The sequence below is a fragment of the Callorhinchus milii genome, unplaced genomic scaffold, assembly GCF_018977255.1.
Source record: "Callorhinchus milii isolate IMCB2004 unplaced genomic scaffold, IMCB_Cmil_1.0 Scaffold17, whole genome shotgun sequence".
Lineage (NCBI taxonomy): Eukaryota > Metazoa > Chordata > Chondrichthyes > Chimaeriformes > Callorhinchidae > Callorhinchus > Callorhinchus milii.
Window position 1 is genome coordinate 15,445,528 of NW_024704758.1, and position 18,300 is coordinate 15,463,827.

The following is an 18,300-nucleotide window of genomic DNA, read 5'->3' on the forward strand; positions in this document are numbered from 1 at the left end:
CATGTCAGTCACCTGGCTGAGCAGAAGGAGAAGAATCCACCTTAGGGTATTCTGAGCCATCATCACCACCAACAAATTCCTTTTGTATAGCCTTTCATGTCAGGAGGACATCCAAGGCGCTGGGCAGTCAGGAATTTGGGCCCGAGCTGGGGTTGGGATCAGGAGGGATGGAGGGTATCGGTAGGAGGGTGAGCAAAGGCTTGGTCGAACAGAAGGAGGGTCTTGAGATGGGTCTTGAAGGAGGTAAGGGAGGGGATGAGGCGGAGGAACTATGGGATGGAGTTCCAGAAGGTGCGGGCAAAGAGACTGAAGGCCCACCCCCCAGCCATGCCATCTCTGCTTATTACTACAGGAAGACTCATGCCCTTACAGAGTACAGCTATTAGTTATTAGCTTGTTAGTCAATTGGCGAATTGCTTTCTGGGGATAATAATCCCTTTAAAAAAATGTGGTCACTCAATCCATGACAGTTTGTGGGACGCTGCTCTGTGCAATTGGCTGTCGCATTTTGCCGACAAATATATAGTCAATTCACTTTACAGTATATTCTGTGAAGCACTTTGAGATGTCTCAATATCATGATAAGGGGCTATATCAAATGCAAGGTTTATTATATTATTATAAGAGGCCTGTGGTTTTGGCCACATGAAGAAAAACATTCACTACACCCAATAGCATTTACTTGCAAAACGCTCGGAGGCACTTTGTCCCAATAAGGTGTAATCACAACCTGCAAACAAACAATCTGCTTTTCATGCCCTTTTGGAACCACGTGATCAGAAGCATTGGTGAGTCAGTCTGATTTGTGACAGCCTGGTAACCATCTGTATTTACCACACATTGGGAAAAAAGTTGTTGACGGGCTGCTTTACACAACGTGTTGAAGATATAAGATGGGCGTGAAAGTCAAGAGTGACGAGATTGCTTCATACACCGCTGGAGCACACACTCCCAGTTTCACCTGTTTATTACCTGACCTTGTGCACTCATTTGTCACTGTGTCAGACTATATCACCCACTGCCTCCATCCACTGTCATTGAAACTGGTCACTTCCTCACCATTACACAACTGACTTAATACACAACTAAACATTTAAGAAATCAACAATTAACTGACGGCACCTCCGACTACTCAATGCTCCCCCAGTATGGAATTGCACTGCCAGCCTAGACAAAGCCAGTCCAAGGTCTCGAGATGGTTGGGGGGAGAGAGGGAACGGGTGGTGGTTTGGTATTTCATACTCACCAAAGGATCACTGGGTTTCACCGCAATGAGATATCACCTGAGGTGTCTGAGATGTGAACATGCCTTGTTTGCATACACTGTGCGAGGATCTTTCACAAGCCTTAAGGCTGCTCATGCCTTTGGCTGCAAAAAAAAAGCAGCAAGAAAGAAGCCAAAGCAACAACAGGAGAGCTTAAGAGGGCCACAAGGTGCAAACACATGACTGACTGCATAAAACAATGTATTTATTTGTTGTTACACTAGGCTGTGCTGACCTCATTGCAGTGGCCAAAGCAATGCTTAATGCAGGGAAAATCAGGGTTTGTGTCTTGAGATTAAGTGGGAGGATTCAGAATCTGCTTTGCGCATTACTTTGTGAAACTTCTGGCTGAACCCAAGAAGACTCTGACTCCAATCGTATTAAACGCCACAGCTAGCGGCCAGCCCAATCAGCCTCGGCTGGACATACAAACTAGGAGAAGAATTTGCAATTAAAATAAAGGGCTGAGCACAATCATTTCACATTAATTTCACACAATCTAGTGCCAATACAGCACAGTGTTTCCTTGTCTGCAACTTGTTTTTAAAAAATACATAAAACATGCTGAAACTGATGTGAAATGAATATATTTAGCCTTTCATTTTAATGTAAAATGCCTCTCTTCCCTTCTCTGCTAAAATAATCTGGGGGAAATCCCTGACTGCAACACCAACAACACACCAAGATTTACACAAACAATGCTCCCTGTAACTGTGCAACTGCTCGTAGTTATGTTAATGACAGTCAGTGCAGTGATATAAAAGCACATTGTGCAACAATACCACCAAACCTGCTTGATTGTCAGCTCGTTTGGATGCATGGATCGTTCACACCTGTCACAATAATATCAGCAACAACTTGGATTTATATAATGCCCTTCATGTGGGGTGGCATCTCGGAATGCTTATCAGTGACGGAGTCTGATGCCGAGCCAGTGGGAGGCGGGTGGTGACTGTAGGCAAGTTCGAAGAGAAAGGTCTTCAGGTGTGATATGAACAGAGGAAGGAGGAGGCAAGACAGAGGGGGAGAATTCCAGAGTTTCGGGATGTAATGGCTGAAAGCAAGGCCACCAATGGTGGAGTGGAGGGGACGAGGGACATGTGGGAGGCCTACAATACAAATACACGTCACCACACTTTGCAGTAAAAGCCTATGAAGCACTTTGAGATGTCTCCACGATGTAACAAGGCTAGATATCAAATGCAAGGATTATCATAATTATTTCAGTTTCTGAAAGTGGGCTTATTTTCGAGTGAACGATTAAAATGGTGAAAAAGTGGTCAGGCTCCTATGCTCATCTCACCTGAGCTGGTATTGAGCTAAAGCATTGGAGAGCCTCAGTGTTACACTCAGTGATGGCAGTTCAGGTTTCAGTTCACATTACAGGCCAGTGGCCAGACTAGAAAGGCATATTGGATCAGGCAATAAATTATGTAATGTGTTCTTATATTTCCTTTGGAGGGGTAGGAAATTAACATGCTTAAATACTATCTAATAATGACAGGGGAGGATTTCCATTGGAAATCGAGTGCCTGGAGTTACGAATAAATAGGGAAATGCAACAAGCTTATTTCTTGTTCCAGTTTATCTGTGCGTCAAGACTGGCTCAGTGGTAGTACTCTCGCCTCTGAGTCAGAAGGTTGTAGGTTCACACAAGACTTGAACTCATTTCATCTAAGCTGATGCTCCAATGCAGTGCTTGGGGGGGGGGGGGATTGCATTGTCAGAGGTGCCGTCCTTCAGATGAGACTATAACCGAGATCCCATCTGCCTGTTCAGGTGGATGTTGAAGATTCCATGGCGCTATTCAAAGAGAGAAGAGAGTTTCTCTCGCCCAGTGTCCTGTACAACAATACCCCAAATAAAATGGGTCATTTATTTCATGGCTATTTGTGGGACATCGCTGTGCGTAATTGGGCTGCCACATTTGTCTGCAAAATACAGTCACTCTATTTCACAGTAAAAAATATCCTATGAAACACCTCGCGGCATCCTCCTGATGTGAAAGGTGCTATACCAAATGCAACATTTATAATTATTAGTAATATACAGTATTAGTATTATTATGACCATTGTGTAGATTAGTGGGAACAATTTCGGAGGGGGGAGGGGCAATCTGTATAACTTGGCAGAAGGAAAACAGCAGCCACAAGGCAGCTGCTACAGTCTTACCCACATCCTCATCTTCCTTTGGCAATAAATGAAAATGTCTTCTTACTGTGGGAGGGGAGGGAGGTCTGTATGTGTGTGTCTATCTCCCCCCCCCCCCAGACCCACCTGACCGGTCATAAGATGCTCTTGCTCACTCTCTGATGTTTGTGTCTGGGTTTAAGACCCTCTAGGGCACAGATCTCATGACCAACTTTTAACAAACAATTTTTTGAAAAAAGAACACCAAACTAGTCAGCATTGTCGGACACACACACACTGTTCCCTGTTCATAAACCTCTCACAAACTGTTTTCTGACAGATACTGTACAAGTGTTTAGGTTTCGGTCACATTACAGCCCTGTTTTTTAAATATATATTGAAAAATAAGCTGATTACAAGCCCAAAAGCTGCTTCAGTGCTCAGAGAACTCTGATCCCGCAGATACAAGTAGAAGCTGATTGTGCCAACATCCTCCATACTGACTGACTCACTCACATACAGACACCCTCCACACTCACTCACTCACATACAGACACCCTCCACACTCACTCACTCACTCACATACAGACACCCTCCACACTCACTCACTCACATACAGACACCCTCCACACTCACTCACTCACATACAGACACCCTCCACACTCACTCACATACAGACACCCTCCACACTCACTCACTCACATACAGACACCCTCCACACTCACTCACATACAGACACCCTCCACACTCACTCACTCACATACAGACACCCTCCACACTCACTCACTCACATACAGACACCCTCCACACTCACTCACTCACATACAGACACCCTCTACACTCACTCACTCACTCACATACAGACACCCTCCACACTCACTCACTCACATACAGACACCCTCTACACTCACTCACTCACTCACATACAGACACCCTCCACACTCACTCACTCACATACAGACACCCTCCACACTCACTCACTCACATACAGACACTCTCCACACTCACTCACTCACACTCACATACAGACCACAGGGAGAGTTCGTTACCCTTTAACTTCAATGCAACTTCGCCCCTTGTGACAGTTCACTACACGGACCCCCCCCCTCCGCCACTTTTCACACACACATACACCCCACATACAACCCCCACCCCCCACACTGACACACACCCGACCCCACCCCCCCCCCCACACACACACAGACCCCCCCCCACACACTCTCTAAACACCAGCTGAGCCCAGATCTCACACAAATGGGCAGCAGCAAATCTCAGGTCAGGAACAAGTAAAACTGCTGACTTACTCACGGGGTCCTCTTCCTGGTTTTAGTTTTGTTCTAAATGTTATTACAAACTTTTAAACAGCTGGACTTCCGAGCCTTGGTCTCCCCGCTCTGAGATCAGAAGGTTTGTTACACACAGACATACACACACACAGACAGACAGACAGACAGACAGACAGACAGACAGACATACCACAGGGCGAGTTTCCCATTCACGCTTAGTGTTGGACTTTGTCTCTCAGAAACAGGTTAAGCAGAAGCTCATAGTTTCTTCCTCTTCATTTCCCCGGAGTTTCCACTTGACAAGGGTTTTGTAAGTTAAACCACATCAACACCGCTGTCACCTGCTCTCCTGTGCTGTTTGCCACCCAACCCAACCTGTGGCTGTGGGTTTAATTGCAGTTGACTGTGCGCCAGACACAGCTGATCAGTGAGGAAGTAAGTGAAGTTTGTGAGAGAGAGAGAGAGAGAGAGGATTCAGCCAGTCACAAGCAAACAGATTTTGTCACACCACGTTTTTCTCCACAAAGGATGTGGAACGTTTGCTACAAGGAACCGCATACTTCATAACATCTAAACTACACAGAAGCAGCCTGGTCACCCCCCTACACACACACACACATACTCCTGCTTCTTGTCCTTTGTGTCAAATGAAGAAATGTTCTTCAGACGCGACACTAAACCAGGGTGAAGTCTGTCTGTGCTTGTTTAGGTGGATGTTAAAGATTCCGCGGCGCTGTTTGAAAACAAGAAGCGAGTTTCTCTCTCTCTCTCCCGGTTCCTGACCAACAATCCTCCAAATAACATTGGACGATTACCGTCGAGCAAAAGGTCACAATCAAATGCTATGGTGGGAGCATTGCCCCCAGTGCCACACGGTTATTCCAGCAGAGGCAGTCGAGCCATCACAAGGGTTAATGCTGACAGGAAACATTGCCAGTTGGATCGTGGACACTGATGGCAATGCGCAAAACATGTTTTCAAGGACGTGACCTCATAAGTGAGAACAGCTGTGGCCTGTGTGAAAAGCCCTGCATCTGCACACAGCAGTGTAATAGCTTTAAACCCAACCCACAGCTCGGCCCTCATACAGCGAGGTTAGAATAATAATAATCCATGCACTTGATATAGTGCCTGTCATGTCAGGACGATGTCTCAAAGCGTTTCATGGGATACACCCTAACGTGCATTGAGTGTGTATTTTGCTGAGGAAATGCAGCAAGTAATGCCCCACAGACATTCCCACAGAGTGAATGACTGATGCTTGGTGGGAGTTAGCTTGTCACCCAGGGGGGAAGTTGGGTGGGGGGGAAGTTGGGTGCGGGGTGGGGGGGAAGCTGGGTGGAGTGGGGTTATACAGTTAGCCTGAGCCCCCTGGATAAGGGAGGGGAAAGTCAGTCTATCTACTGACCCAAAGCATCTGCAAAACATGGCTTCTATGACAATAAAACTATGATAATAATATTAATTATTATTGTTATTATTATTATTCTATGGCAATAAAATAACTAACATCTTAACTGGCCTCCGGGTTCACCTACACGTACAGTCACTGCACTTTACACTATATCCTGTGACCCGCTTTCAGACGTTGTCCTGTTGTGAAAGGTGCTGAAGATGCTGTATAATATGTAACCAGTTGTTGTTCTCGTTGCTCCGTTATCATATTCATAAAATGTTTCCTTTATTAATCTCCCCTTTGCTGTTTGATGCACGATTATACCTGAAATTAACTGGTTCATTCAGTGCTGCCTGCCCAGATGTAACATTCAGAATCTATTGTCCTGTGAACCATTGTGTGCTTCAGTAGATTAGGGTAAATTCTTGATAAGAAAGCCCTCTCAATGATAGCCACTTAGGTGGTCTGACATAGCTCCAAATCTGCAAAACTGTCTGTGGTATGGAGGAAGCAAACCAGTGCAGGAGTCCTGTAGCTCATTGGTTAGAGAGCTCGCTTTGCAAGCGGGTTCGATTCCCAGCCAGGGCGAAAACTTAGGCAAGTTCCCTTACCTAGTAGTCAGTAGGAATCTGGGTGTTAGTTGATTGGTGGATCACTTTCTGAGGGTAATAATCCCTTCAAAAAAAAATCACAACAAAAACTCACTTCAATCCACGACTGTTTGTGGGACGCTGCTGTGCGCAATTGGCTGCCGCGTTTCGCCCACAAATATATAGTCAATTCATTTTACAGTATATCCTATGAAGCACTTTGAGACGTCTCAATGTCGTGATAAGGCGCAATGTCAAATGCAAGGACTTTATTATTATAATAGGGGCAGCTGTGAGGTTGCCGACACTGAGAACAGCCAGAGAGGTGCTGTATTAGAGGCCGACACAAGTGCAGTGCTGTCTCCCTGGTTCTCATGGGACCTGATCACAAGCTCATCTTGCATCCCCACCACACCAGCCTCCAATAAAAATTCACACCATGACCACAGAGCTGTTAAACAAGTGCCTTAAGTGCTATGTTAAGTTGCTGCTCAAACAACAAGGAATATTTAAAGAAACGTTACAACGCAGATGAGCTTGTTGGAATGTTGGATTCAGTTTGCCTCCGTCCGCCCTTCCCCGGCTGCACCCCCACCCCACAGTGAGAGAATTTTGCCTGCTCTTAGCGAGGCTAGCCCTGAGAGCAATGAGATACTAGAACAACAACAAATTGCAGTTATATTACACCTTTCACGTCAGGAGGACATCCCAAAGCACTGGGCAGTTATAATAATAATAATAATACTTGCATTTGATATAGCGCTTTTCACGTCGGGAGGACGTCCCAAAGCGCTTCACAGAACACACTGTAAAGTGAATTGACTGTATACTTGTGGGCGAACGCGGCAGCCAATTGCGCACAGCAATGTCCACAAACAGTCGTAGATTGAAAATGACCAATTTATTATTGTTTTTGGTTTTGGAGGGATTATTATTAGGTGTGTGGAGTAAGGAAACTTGCCCGAGGTTTCGCCCTCTGCCTGGAATTGAACTCAGGTCTCTCACTTGCAAAGCGAGTGCTCTAACCACTGAGCTACAGGACTCCTACCATCCACTGGTCATCAGCTGGGCCTTGATGAGCAATGAATGGCCTGAGGCATTAACAACAATGACAAACAACAAATTGTATTGATATTGTATTGATAACATAAAATAACAATAATGACTGATTCTCATACAAAACGCACAGTCACTACACTTTACAGTAAATCCATGAAGCACTTTTAGACGTCAACCTGGTGTTTATCAAGTACAAAGATTAGTTTAGGATTATTAATGAGTCCCAGGTTGTGTCCCAGCTCATTGATAGAACAATGTAACCTAAGAAAAACTGATGGGCCATGTAATCCCCCATTACTCCAGTCTGAGTGAAATCATCCTTAGCTCAAGAACAGCACAAAGATTATAATAATTATTATAATAATAATAATCTTTGCATTTGATACAGCGCCTTATCACGTCTTTGAGACGTCTCAAAGCGCTTCACAGGATATTATATAAAATGTAGTGACTGTGTATTTGTGGGCGAAACGCCTTATTTTTTTTACACCACATTACACTGGGCTGGATGCTGCTCCGTTAACTCGAATGAAACCATACTGGGGTTGGTGGGCCGCAGGTCGTTCAGTGTTTCACTCAGATAGAATTGGTTAACCATGGTCTGCTCTTAACCTTAATGAAAAGAGAAGCGTCAGGGCCCCAAGTGATCGGACGTTAAATACCAGCCTCGTGGCAGCTCTCAAGCCAACTGTGCTGAGCATTGATGTGAGGCCAGCGACGTCAGCCAAAGCGGCAAGCCAGCTGCAAGAGAGGCAAACAACTCAAGGCTGGTTCAGCGATCTATATGATATATTTTTGGAGCTAAATTATATTCATTAAATAGCCCTTGCTTAACAATCCAGTGAGGTTTCCCGCACACAAACAGCCCCACTCAGGACTTGATGAACTCACAGTCTAGGCTGACGCTCCATTACAATGCGGGGGGGAGTGCTGTATTGTTGGAGGTCCCGTCTTTCAGGAGATGATAAACCGAGTCCAGTCTGCCTGTTCAGGTGGGTAATAAAGACCCCCGTGGCAACTTCTCAAATAGAGAAGGGGCTTTCTCCCTCCCAATGTCCTGGCCAATGATCCCCCCGCCCCGATCATTCACTCCATGGCTATTTTGTGGGACACCGCTGTGTGCAAAATCTCTGTCACATTCACCTACCAAAAAAACACAATCACGACACCTCACAGTAAATCCTTTTTGAGATATCTTCCCACCTTGAAAGGCACTGTACCAAATGCAGAGTTTATTATTGTTTTGTGAAGCCTTTGCTTTCATTCTCACTGAAACTATGTACGTTAATTACATGCCATCATGTTCAACTGTATGCGCAGCAGCATCAAATGGTAATAGCCAGATGTTCCTGATTTTAGCAACTGGATATTTCTGCTTCCCACTGTGTGGTAATCAAGCACTTCCACACACAAGACAGAATGCTTTGGGAGCAGCTGTTCAGGCTCCTCATTTGTTGCAAATAGAAAAAAATACATCTTATTCGACTGATTCACATGTGTGCAACTAAAGTAGTTTGGCTGACTTACTGGACGAAGGCACTGTCCACTATACCAACAGTCTGTGATGAGGGAGATGTGATGAGATCAGTTGGGAATGATTTTAGCAACAGGTTTTAGTAATCCCGGGATAGCAACCCTGAGCGAGGGGCACTGTATGAGTTCAAGTTGTTGTTGTTGATACACAGTTGCCCAACTAACCAGGGTTTGTGCGTTCCTGGTCAGTATCCAGTACAGCAAATGGGATAAAGGGTCTTCTTCATCCCAACCTCTCTGGTGACCTGGCGCTGACTTGCTGGCAAGCTCGACTATGAAGGAGGGACCAATTGGTCAACAACAACAACAAAATTACATGTGTAAAGCGCCTTTCATATCGGGAGGACTTCCCAAGACACTGGACAATCAATGTTTTGGACCCGAGCTTGGGCTCAAGATCGGGGAGGGTGAAGGGCAGTGGGGGAAGCAGGGCGATTGAAGGCACGCTCAAAGAGGAGGAACTTGAGACAGATCTAGAAAGGAGGCAAGGGAGGGGGTGAGGCGGGATGGAGGGAGCGGGATGGAGTTCCAGAGCGTGGGGGCAAAGTGGTGGAAGACCAATCGCGGGGTGGTGGGGCCGGCGAGGCGGGGGATGTGAAGCAGGCCGGAGCCCGCTGAGCGGAGGGAGCAGGCAGAATGGTAGAGGATAAGGAGGTTGTAGAGGTTGGGGGGAGCAAGACCATGGAGGGCTTTGAAAGTGAGGACCAGGATCTTGAACTGTACCCTCTGTGTGATGGGAAGCCAGTGGAGTCGGGCGAGGATGGGGATGATAGGGTCATGGAGCCTGTTGTGGGAGAGGACATGGGCTGCAGAGTTCTGGATGATCTGTAACAAGCAGGCAGTTTTCGTAGTTGAGCCTGGATGTAATGAAGGCGTGTATGAGGATCTCAGCAGTCTGCGGTGTGAGATAGTGGCAGAGCCGGGCGATGTTGCGGAGGTGGGGGAAGGCAGAGCGGGTTATGGCATGGATGTGGGATAGAAAGGATAGTTGAGCCATTGTCAGTTTTATTTCATTCATTAATTGGTCAACTCCTGGGAGTGCCACTGCTTACACACAGAGCCTTACCCCAGCAAGAGGCAGGCCGGAAAAATAAAGTCCTTTACGGTTTATGCTGCCCTCTTCCCTCTCTCTGTGTAAACATTACAACCTTAACAGATACGACCTCGAAGGCAGCTAGAACACAGAATAAAACTCTGTCAGAGAACGTGGAGGAGATAATGTGATAATCCATCTTCAAAAAAAATACAAGAGAAACAAGGTCGGCTATAAACCAATGGCCAGCTGTCCATCACGCAAAATGGCAAAGGCAACTCATTAATTCCTGACCTACCCCCATTCCCCCCACTCCCCTCCTACCACCACCTCTCAAAGTGGGTCCTTGTATCTGATGTGGAGCAAGCAAGAATGGCAAGAAGGTCTCAAGCTCGCCGGCCTTCCCGGCACCTCCCTCCACAAGCTGCAGGTCATTCAGAACTCTGCAGCTCGTGTACTGTCCCGCACCAGACACCGCGACCACACCACACCCACCCTCGCTCGCCTCCACTGGCTCCCCATCCCCAGAGGATTGATTTCAAGATCCTCATCCTCACCTACAAGGCCATTCAAGGCCTCGCTCCCTCCTACCTCTCCAACCTACTATCCCCCTACCTACCTGCCCGTAACCTCCGTTCCTCTGGCTCCGGTCTGCTCCACGTCCCCCGCCCCAACCGCCCTACTATCGGTGGTCGGGCCTTCAGCCTCTCAGCCCGAGGCTCTGGAACTACATCCCCCAGTGCCTTCGCCGCTTCCTCCCTTTCCTCCTTCAAGGCCGGTCTCAAAACCTTTCTCTTTGACCGTGCCTTCAGCTCCCCTCTCGACTCTCTTCCTCCTCCTCGCTCCCTCCCTTCCCTCCCCCTGACCATTTCCCCCCTCCTCTCTCCCTCCCTTCCCTCCCCTCACCCTGACCATTTCCCCCCTGCTCGGGTCATGACCCAACTGTGCAGCGCCTTGGGACGTCCTCCTGACGTGAAAGGCGCTCTATAAATGGAATCTTGTTGTTGTTGTTGTTGTTGTAGCTTCGCAAAGTTTCTGTGAAGTGCAGCGAGTATATTTGCAGGCGAACACAGCAGCCAATTTTGCGCACAGTGACATCCCTCAATCAGCCATGGAGTGAATAATAATAATAATCCTTGCATTTGATATAACACCTTATTACATCATTGAGACGTTTCAAATCGCTTCACAGAATATATTATGAAGTGGATTCACTGTATATTTGTGAGCGAAACGCGGCAGCCAGTTGCGCACAGCAGCATCCCCACAAACAATCGTAGATTAAGTGACCACATTTTTTAAAATATTAGTCTTCAGAATAACACAGGATTCACTGTGGCCAGGGTCGGTATTTTCATCCAAAAAGTTCTTCTTTTAACCCAGCTGATTTGAAATCCAGGAGCTGCAGTTAACTCAAGGTTACTCCCATCAGCTGGGAATTCAGTCAAGCAGTGCTCTGCATTGTTGTGATTCAATGAACCAAGTAGGTCAAAAAGTATTCCTTTCATAAAAAAACACAAGAGATTAAGAGAAACAAGTCACTTGTCTAAATCAATGCTGTAGAGATTGTTTTTTAGCCAAACTCAGGCACATTAGAAACAACAATAACTGTTGCATTTGATATGTGCGCCTCATCACGTCAGAGAGTCATCTCAAAGCGCTTCACAAGATTGACAGGAATCACAGGAATGGCTTTGTATTTTGCACAAATCAGGTTTCTCGCTTCTAGTCACTTTCCTGCTGGAGGTAATAACAAGTGGGGCCCAAATCACCTTATGTACAAACAAGATGGTCTCCTTCGCACCATGTCCTGCAATTAGAATGATCCTGTTAGTTTAACAATATCACATTAAAACAGTGCAAGCTTGGCACTGTTGAGCTGCTCACTTTCTGAAGATTTGATTAAAATCCTTTGTTCTGTAAATTGCTCCTAAATGGTTTACATTTCCTCATACTGCCTATTAGGCACAGTGAAACTTGATGCTCTCAGAATGACATAAAATTCTGAATTCTTCCCCACGGCGTTTCAAATTGACAAAGCAATTACACAGGGGAGCTTAAAATTAATATCCAAAGACATTAAGTAGCTGGTCTGAAAATGTCCTGAAGTGGACACCAACAATACCATGCTCTATATCTATGTAAACAGTGTGTTAGCACAGCTCAAGTCAAATACACTCTCACCTCTGAGGCTGAAGGTTGTGGGACAAGCCCCACATTGGGACTTTGAACTCACGACAACAACAGCAACTTGCACATATGTAGCGCCCTCCACTCAGAATAGTGTTTCCGAGCACGTAGCAGCGGCGGAGCCTGACTCCAAGCCGGTGGGTGGGGAGTGGGGTGGCTGTAATCACGGTCGAAGAGGAATGTTTTCAGGTGGGACTTGAGAGAGGGGAGAGAGAGGGCGAGGTGGAGGGATTGAGGGACAGTGCTCCAGAGTTTGGGAACATAGTGACTGAAAGCCCAACCTCTGATAGTGGGGCGGAGGGTGCGAGGGATGAGCAGGAGCCAGTGCCAGTCGAGAGGAGGTGCTCACACACTCTACAATGCAGTGTGGGTGGGGGGGTGGGGGGACTGCATGGTCGGAGGTTCCATATTTTGGATGAAATGGTCCAGTCTGCCTATTGAGGTGGATGTTAAAGATCTATGGACACTATTCAAAAAGAGAAGGGATTTTCTCCTGGAATCCTGGCCAGCAATGTGGTCACTCACTGCCTGACTGCGGAACATTGCTGGGCACAGATTGGCTGCTGTACTTGCCTGCAGAGAACACTACACTTTATAGCATATTAATATTATTATTATTATAGCATATCCTGTGCAGGACTTTGGGGCGTCCTCCCAACGTGAAAAAGCACTTTATCAAATGTAAGGTTTATTATAACTGTTGCTAAATGGCAGTCCCAGGAGACAGGACTTTGGTCATAACTTTGTTAAAATGAAATATTCAAAAGCCAGGTCTGTGCTGTAAGGTGACATTCTGTTACAAAAGCAACAATTTTCATTAATGTAATATTGCGCCTTTTACATCGAGAGGATATCTCATAGCCTGAGCTGCGAGTTTGGTGGGTGGGGCGGGGGGGGTCAACCGCAGAGGAAGATGTCTGAAAACGCAATCAAAATGATATATTTTGAAGGTGGGGAGGGAGAGAGGGAGGGAGGAGAAGGGGTGAGAGAGTCTCTGGGATGGAATTTTTCCAATTGAGCAAATGAGGTGTAGAAATTGACAGCACGAAAGGTTAGAAACTCTTTGGCACATGTTTCTGTGCATCGCTCTTCATTCGCTCACACACTGAATTTGTTCCTCAGATAAACATACTTGTGAAGTCTCTGAAAGGGTTAACCTTACATCATGTCAATGATTAAGACAACCCCATGTGATAACATTCAATACCGTGGACACATCAGCAGACGGTAGAGACAGTGAGTGTCAGATGTCACTCACTGAAGCTAAAAGTGACCACGTGTCAGGGCAGGAGAAATTACCATCACAGATGTTTAAGTTCCAGTTTTAAGAACAAACTTGGGAACTCTCAGCCAGAACCAACTCTGTTGGGGAAGCCTCGACGCAGCAACGCTCTTGCACGTCTTTCAGCCGTCCAGTGAGAGGCTAACAAACAGCCGCTGCTTCCTGTCTGCATGTCTCACGTCTGTCACTGAGGATGTGGTTTGAGACAGCTCAACAATCTGGTGGCACCATCTGCCTCCCCCAAAGGGACATCTCTACCCTCTGGCAAAAATTATTCTCAAAGGCCTCGTCTTACCCTAGAATTGTTTTTTATAGCACAGAACAAGGCCACTTGGCCCATCAATGTGAGACTATTACGTCTTAAAATGTTACAACATCAACAGCTTGTATTCATATAGCGCCCCTCATACATGGTAATGTGCCGAAGCTCTTAATTTAAGACTTTTCGCAGAATTGTGCAAAAGCCCTTCGCTTCAGGCTCTTTTGCTAAATAACTATAGAAAAACAACTTCCAAATTAGGCTGAATTTAAGAATTTTTCCGTAATATTGCGCCATCTTTGAAGACAGAAAAGAGACTAGTGTGAAATTTTTGTGTTTGAGTGTCTATGTCCCCCAATCCCCACACCTTCCGCCCCAGGGTGTACAGGGAGTCTACAGGGAGGTCAGCAATGTTCAATAACACTAATAAATCTCCACAACGGTTGAGAAAGTTGAATCAGGAGTCTCCAGAGCTGATCACCTCTTTCTCGTTCACACAAGTCATCAATGTCGGCGCCGAGGTCCTGTGGCAAGTGTTTCCAACGCTGGTTAATACAATTGATTAGTACGTTTGCCTTCCCCTTCCCTTCCCTCCCTTCTTGTAAGCTCAACAGTGCAGTGTAAGCCCCGCATAGCCTTTGCCATGACACCCTGCAGGCCAGCATCTCACTTGTTGTTTCAATGGAGACCCAACATCACTGGAGAGTGTGAACTGAACAGGAGCCAACTGCAGAGCCGTCTGTGGGGCTTTTTAAGCCGCTGAAAATGTGAAGAGTTTGCCAAACGGATTTCTCTCCCCTGGATAACTCCATGCTGCCAACATTATGATCGCAATTGCTGATCCACACCATTAATATGCTTGTCATCCTGTAAATGGGATCCCAGACACGAATGCCTTATTCAGTAAGTAAACAGATTGATAGCTCACCACTCTATCACGTTATGATCTACAGCACCATGTGCTTTGGCAAAGAGAAAAGTTGTATCAGCCATAAAGGGAAAAGCAACAACAACAACTTGCACTTATATCACGCACCGCCACCCACCCCCCACTCGCCCTCCTCACCTCCCTCGCAGGGTAGCATCTCAGGAAAAATTATATGGATGGAGTGTCCTGCACCAGTTAAAGAGAAGGTGTAATAATAAAATAACAATAATACTTCCATTTGATATAGAGCCTTATCACTTAGTTGAGTCGTCCAAAATACTTCACAGGATATGCTGTAAAATGGATTGACTGAATATTTTGTGGGCAAAATGTGGTAGCCAATTGTGCACAGCAGAATCCCACAAACAGTGGTGGGTTGAGTGACCAAATGTTTTTTTTGAAGGGATTATTATCCTTGGAAAAGCAATCCGCCAATCGACTAAGTTGGTTCCTATTTACTGCTAGGTAACTAGAGACGGGTGGAGTAAGGAAACTTGCCTAAGCTTTCGCCCTGTTCAGGAATTGAACCCAAGTCCTCTCGCTTGTGTGGTGAGCTGGCTAACCACTACAATACAGAACTTCAACACCCATTTGAAAGGAGTGACTCATACAGTGGTACAATGGCATTAAAGTCTCAGAGGCAACGGGTAAGAAAAAAGCAACAGCCTGTGTCCACCCACCCAAGTCGATGAAGAAACTGAGTTTGAGGTGTTAATTACTCAGCACACTTGAGGCATCAGTGAGTCAGGCCACGAGGTTGAGTTCAGCCCAGTGCCTGTTACTGAATCCATTCCAACACCACTTTACCCCAGTATTTGCTTGTGACTTACTGCAGTTTTATTGTCACAGTAACACAGAGCAAACTCTAATAAAGATATCAGCAGCGTCCTGGTGTGTCTAAATACAGATGGAATCAAATTGGGAAGTTTATAAGGAAGGTAGATGGGTGGATACTTGGGAGGGAAGGAAGGGTGTTAAAGGGAAAGGCGGGGAAATGGGATTAAGAGATCTGTTGTGAAGTAACAAACTAGCATAACACACGTGAAGGTCAGTGTCCTCCTCTCAGCCCTGATCGAGTGTTTACGTGGTGCATTCCCCAAGCTGTGTTGTCACAAATGGGACCATTTTCACAGAGGTCACATCATGTACAGTGTTTTTTGTGACTTGTGACACACTATTGATTATCAAAGTCAGAGCCTGCAAAAAACAAGTTCTGAGGAGAATTCAGGTACAATAGTAAATAGCACCAGCTTTAAATCCAATTGAACAATGCATGAAACTTAAATTTATATGCACTGTGGACAGAATACTTATGAAGACGACGCAAGGAAGAGTTCATAGAATCACACAGCACAGAAGGAGGCCATTCAGCCCATCATGTCTTTGCCAGCTCTTTGAAAAGAGCTTCCAAATCAACCCCACTCCCCTGCTCTTTCCCCATAGCCCTGCAAACTTATCCTCCCCAAATGATTATCTACTCAGCTCACACTGGTTGAGAAGCTGCTCAGAATCACTAACACCTACAATGCTCCTGCATCACTTGGTCCTCTCCTCTTCGATATCTATATGCTGCCTCTTGGTGACATCATCCAGCGCTTTGGGATGTGCTCCCAACATGAAAGGCGCTTTACACATGGATTTTGTTATTGCTGTTAACAATAAATTCTGCAGTCGACAGCTTTCCTTGAGATGGCTATTGTTAAGAAGAAGGTTGGGAGAAATCCTGTATAATTACTGCTGTGTTCATTTATACAATCTTGTCCACCTCGCGTGCACACACGCTCCCCTGTTAGCAGCGATTCTGCCATCTTACCTGGCCCCAAAATAATTGAATTGTTATTTTGAGTTACAAACCAGTCATTTTCTGCTCTGACCTCAGTAAACTGCTTATTACATTGATTCCCTTGGATTCTACATTTTGATAAAACCATCAGGATTTTAGGAACAAAGTACTCTATTCACAACACACAGCGTGGCAAATACCTCTCCAGCTATAGGAAGGGGGGAGGGGGGGACGAGATTGCTAGATTTGCAAACAGATTGGCAAATAGTGATACTGGGATTTCATTTGGTCAGAGATCTCCTGTTAGACACCAGGGCTGTGAGGTCAATACTGAGATTGAGGTCCGAGCGATCTCCCACACCCCCTCCTCCACCCTGGTCCTCTACTTCCCCCTCCCTCCTTCCCCGCCCCAGAGATGTGCATGATTCACTATTTACTGCTGTGCGCAATTGGTTGCCGTGATTCACCCACAAAATGCACAGTCAATCAATTTTACAGTATATCCTGTGAAGCGCCTTGAGAAGTCTCAATGACATAATAAGACGCTGTATCAATGGCAAGGATTATTATTATTATTTACTAAGCTTTTTTTACAAATGAGATTGAACAATTCTTGCATTTCATTTGATATAGCACCTTATCATATGGTCGAGATGTCTCCAAGCGCTTCACAGGATTCACTGTAAAGTGGATTGACAGTGTAATTTTTAATTTTATGTTTCACACACACACCATTACCTTTCTCACTCCCCTACCACCACCCAATCCCCTGGGAGTTATTTCAGTGATAACGCCACCTGTCAACGGGACATATTTATAGACCTGAGCAGAAATATTTGTGCTGAGCTGTTCACTTCTAAAAAAAACAGATAAAGTAACTAGTATGGTTAATTAGTAATCACTATCCTCACTCTAATAGTAACAAGCCCCACTTCTACATAACTGCACACATATCCTGCACACACACACATATACACACACATAAATATCCTGCACACATACACATACCCTTCTCACGCACACACATACACACACACATATCTTGCACACATACACACACACATATACACAACCTGATACATGGTGGAAATAAATTCAATCTCCCTGGCATGTCAGAGCACATTTTGAAAAGCATTAATTTATAATGAGCAGAACGTACAGGCCAGCATCTGTGTAATTTGCCCGAGAGGGGTTGTTATATGGTTCCAACAGCTTAGAGACCTGCTTTGACATCTCCTTTCAACTTAATTGTTGCCGTGTTTCGCCCACAAAACACACAGTCAATTAACAATATATTCTGTTTTGAGACGTCTTAACGACCCAAGAAGGCGCTACGTCAAATGCAAGGAATATTAATATTATTAATAATTATTACTAGTATAGTTACTCACATCAGAGTCTTGCTTCTTCTCACTTACAGAGGTAGGAAACTTGTTTTCTCTGTGTGTTGATAAAGAAAAAAATGATTTTCTCCTGGCTGCTCTAAATTCCAGTCAGTGACAATCACGCACGTTAAAGTGATAGATGTGCTGCAGTGTGTTGTCTAAAATCCTTGGAAATGTTTCA

The 18,300-nt window shown here is 45.5% G+C and overlaps 1 protein-coding gene across 8 annotated transcripts in view; it reads right to left on the reverse strand.

The window, feature by feature from the left end:
- Window positions 1-18,300, reverse strand: part of mical2a (microtubule associated monooxygenase, calponin and LIM domain containing 2a) — a 61,564-nt gene extending 43,264 nt beyond the window's left edge. For 4 of the 8 annotated variants that reach the window (XM_042341640.1, XM_042341642.1, XM_042341641.1 and 1 more), the window contains exon 1: window positions 18,126-18,300. The gene's annotated coding sequence lies outside the window, so the exon portion shown is untranslated. The remainder of the gene's footprint in view (window positions 1-18,125) is intronic. The other 4 variants (XM_042341644.1, XM_042341645.1, XM_042341643.1 and 1 more) reach the window with 2 other exon arrangements.